Genomic DNA, 4,533 nt, shown 5'->3' with positions numbered 1-4,533 from the left:
CCCCAGCATTTGGGAATCTCTGTCTTGGAAAATCATGAAAAAAATATTACAAGCAGTAGGTCCATAGTTAAACAGACAGAATACATACTCTCAATGTTAAAATTATTGTTTTAGTTATAAAATCTCTTCGTTTGAAGGATCTAAATAATATCGGTTTAAGTTAACTTAAGCTTACCCTTGGATTTATTTTATTTATTTTATTTTTATTTATTTTTTTTAAAGATTTTATTTATTTATTTGAGAGAGAAAGAATGAGAGACAGAGAGCATGAGAGGGAGGAGGGTCAGAAGGAGAAGGACACTCCCTGCCGAGCAGGGAGCCTGATGCGGGACTCGATCCCGGGACTCCAGGATCATGACCTGAGCCGAAGGCAGTCGCTTAACCAACTGAGCCACCCAGGCGCCCAACCCTTGGATTTATATATACATCCCCAATGTAAACTCCAAATTCAAGTAGATTACAGTTTCTTGTTCCTGTCCATAAATTCATAGTTTTTTGTTTGTTTGTTTGTTTGTTAACTTGGGTATTCCAAGAAACAGTCAGTCCTCCATACTTACAACTCTATTTGACGAATTCTTCTAATACTGAAGTAAAAAATAAAATATATCGGAAAAACACTAAATTTGAGGCTTCATGATATATTTTTACTGATCATGTATTAGTGTATGTATGTATGTTTTCTTTTTATATTTGAATGTTATCTTTGGTTTATACAAATGGTAATTTTGTGATCCTGCACCCTTAATATAGAGAAGTAAAGAAAAACTGCCACAATCGTCATCCAACCCTACCGTGAGCAAATTAGTTTCTAGTGATCACCCATGAGAGGCAAACATCATCTTCCAGAACACTGGGGTTCCATTTCTGTTACCTCTTCTGGTACAGCAAATGACACTTTGGTGCCTGATAGAGTTTATTTGCCTCTTAGGTATACCATACTTGCTGAAGCATTACACAATAATATTAACTTGGATTGTAAATTCAATGAACCAGTGCACATCATCCCCAGTTCTATGCTATGCATAGCACCTGATTCACTGTAGAAAACTGTTTTTGGTTTGAATATTGTCTAAGAAAAAAATAGTTTTATAAGAACAAAGGTAGAAAATTATGAGCAATAAAATTCAAAATTAAGATATATGTTAGTTTATCAATAGCATATCTGCTATTCTTAATTTTTCACTTTTCTAGAACCTTGTTCTAAAAAACTAGTTTATTATCTTTCTCTAAGCATTTTTTGTCCTCCTTACCTTTTTTACCTTGGGAGTTGTTTTTGTTCTTTCTTTTATACTAATGATCTCACACTCCTTATAGCTGATTTTGCTTCCAAGCATCCCTCACATTTCTCCTTAGTCACAAAACAGGAAAGCAGCAAAAGCCAAAATAAGAAAAAAAAAATAACCCTATAAAAATTAGTTTTTAATTTCATAACCTTAACTTATGTATGCTTTTCCTACTTTAACCAGAAAAAAAAAAAAAAAATATATATATATATAGTACTAGCATTTATTTATGCTTTCCGACCAAGACAATCTATTTCCAGAAAATTTATGTCACATTTCAACCCTTGTCCCTGTATCTGTATAAAATATTTAAAATAAAGGAAGAGGGTGGCGCCTGGGTGGCTCAGTCGTTAAGCGTCTGCCTTTGGCTCAGGTCGTGATCCCAGAGTCCTGGGATCGAGCCCCGCATCGGGCTCCCTGCTCTGTGGGAAGCCTGCTTCTCCCTCTCCCACTCCCCCTGCTTGTGTTCTCTCTCTCGCTGTGTATCTCTCTCTGTCAAATAAATAAACAAAATCTTTAAAATAAATAAATAAAATAAAATAAAATAAAGGAAGAAACACAAAAGAAGAATAAAAAATATCAGTAATCCAGTAAGTCTAGAATTTTTATTTTTTGGAAAAAACAATATATCTGTAAAATGGCTTCAGCAAAGCTAATACAGTGTTTATAATATAATTATGAGCGTATGTGTTGAAGACCGTAGGTAAGGTGATACCAGTAAAGAACATCTGTTAAAAATCATTATAGCTCATGCTCAAAGAAATGGAAGAAGATGGCACTCACCAGCTTTTTACTTGCATCTACTCAGCTACCTCAGGACCAACTTGAGGCTGAAGGAAAGGCAAGATCCCAGGGATTATGACAGACCTCACTGGTCTCCTCCCAAAGAGAACCTTCCCCATATGGGTACCAGAAAGTCTGAATATCTCAGTTATTAGAGGATTTTGGAGATGGAGGTACTTTTCCAGAGATCCATGTAGCCCAGTGTCCACTGGGGATTTGGGATGAAAGGAAAAAATGTCAAATGCACTGGCCATTCAGGTGGATGCTGAAGGAAAAATTAAATACGATGCAATTGCTCGGCAAGGGCAGTCAAAAGACAAGGTCATTTAAAATAAGTACACTGACCTGGTTCCAAAGGCATCTGAATACAGATAACCCAGACCTGCAAAGACCTGATGAAGAGGCCATTAAAGAGATAACAGAAAAGGCAAGGGTAACCCTAGAAAAATCTATGCCACAGAAGGTTGCTGCAGCCATGCCAGTTCGAGCAGCTAATAAACTGGCTCCTGCTCAGTATATTTGACACACACTATATCAACAAGGAGTGGCTTTCAACTCTGGAGCTAAACAGAGAGTTAATTGGATGGTGGAAATGCAGAAAGATCCAGTGGAACCTCCAAGTTTTAAGATTAATAAGAAAATCCCCTGAGAACCACCTTCTCCTCCTTCACCTGTCATGCATTCTCCTAGCCAAAAGAGGACCATGAAGGAATAAGAACGGAAGATTCCTCCTTGTATTTCAAACTGGAAAAATCAAAGGGTTATACAATTTCATTAGACAAACATCTGGCCGCTAATGGAAAAGGGGTGCAAACAGTGCACATCAATGAGAACTTTGCCAAGCTGCCGGGGGAACCCTCTATATTGCTTATTGGAAGGCTTGTGAAGCTGTAGAAATATGGGCTCAAGTAGAGAGAACTATGGCTCAAAAAGAAAAGGAGAAACATGAAGGCAAAATTAGAGAAATGGCCCAGAAAGCCAGGGAGAGACGAGTTAGGATCAAAACCCATGTGGAAAAAGAGGTTGGAGAGGCACCTGAGAGGGATGAAATCCAGCATGATAGGCGAAAGGAGAGACAGCGCAAGGGGGGAGAATCTTTCCAGAGCAGCTCTTTATAAGAGGTTAAAACTACAGAGAAATGAAAATCAAGATATCAGTGAAGTAATTCCTCCTGATGTGCCCAATCCTCAGAAGTCCAATGAAGTCCAGTATGACCAAAGGATCTTCAACCAATCCAAGGGTGTGGACAGTGGTTTTGCAGGTAGAGAAGATGAAATTTATAATGGTTATGATTAAGCCTAGAAAGGTAGTAAAGATATGGCCCAGAATATTTTCATGTCCAGGAAAATTCTGGACAAGGACATGTATGGTGATGACCTAGAAGCCAGAAAAAAGACCACGAGTTTTGTTCCTGAAAAAGAATTTTCTGGTTCAGACCATAGGCAGAAAGGCCAAGAAGGGGGGTGCCTGGGTGGCTGAGTCGTTAAGTGTCTGCCTTTGGCTCAGGTCATGATCCTGGAATCCCGGGATCGAGTCCCGCATCGGGCTCCCTGCTCAGCAGTGAGTCTGTTTCTCCCTCTGACCCTCCTCCCTCTCATGTGCCCTTTCTCATTCTCTCTCTCTCAAATAAATAAATACAATCTTAAAAAAAAAAAAAAAAGATAGCAGGAAGGGGAGAATGAAGGGGGGGATTCGGAGGGGGGGATGAACCATGAGAGACTATGGACTCTGAGAAACAAACTGAGGGTTCTAGAGGGGAGGGGTGGGGGATGGGTTAGCCTGGTGATGGGTATTAAAGAGGGCATGTACTGAATGGAGCATTGGGTGTTACACGCAAACAATGAATCATGGAACACTACATCAAAAACTAATGATGTAATGTATGGTGATTAACATAACATAATAAAAAAATTAAAAAAAAAAAAAAAGGATGACTGCTGATGAATAAAATTGCCCCAACCACAGTAGGCAGAAGTTATGTTCACATATTGGGACTGTCCTGCCAAATGACATTTGACCCTATTGTGCTCTGTTTTAATTTGGAGTGTGGAAAGTAAGCTCTTGCTTGGTGCAACTATTTGTTTCAAATAAAAACATTTAGAAAAAAAATAAAAGTAAAAAAAAAATCATTACACAATTGCTTACTCTTGGGAAAACTTACTGTTAGAGAATATTATATATCTTTTGGTCTAGCATAAGTCACAATGCTAAAATCCTTTTCACATCCCTCCAAAAGTATTGTGCAATATTGATAGCTCATTCCCTTATAAGATCACCCTGAATGTGGACAAGTTAGGTGGTACAAAAGCAGAAACATAGCAAGACCATTTGGAAATGGATCTGAAAGTAATAAATATATTACTTATAAATATATAAAACATGTCTTGGAAGCTGAATGGAGGGGGATCAAAAGAGATTAAGAATCAGTATGGAAATGAAAAAGAAGAAAGAATGGGTATTTAGACAC

At 38.1% G+C, this 4,533-nt stretch overlaps 1 pseudogene; it reads left to right on the top strand.

The window, feature by feature from the left end:
• The first annotated feature begins 2,055 nt into the window (after positions 1-2,055).
• LOC118022554 lies at positions 2,056-3,545 on the top strand (annotated as a pseudogene).
• Positions 3,546-4,533: the final 988 nt, after the last annotated feature.

The sequence above is a fragment of the Mirounga leonina genome, unplaced genomic scaffold, assembly GCF_011800145.1.
Source record: "Mirounga leonina isolate KUSES-001 unplaced genomic scaffold, KU_Mleo_1.0 Mir_176, whole genome shotgun sequence".
Classification (NCBI taxonomy): domain Eukaryota; kingdom Metazoa; phylum Chordata; class Mammalia; order Carnivora; family Phocidae; genus Mirounga; species Mirounga leonina.
Note: the sequence above shows the minus strand (reverse complement) of the source record. Positions and strands in the feature narration are given on the sequence as shown.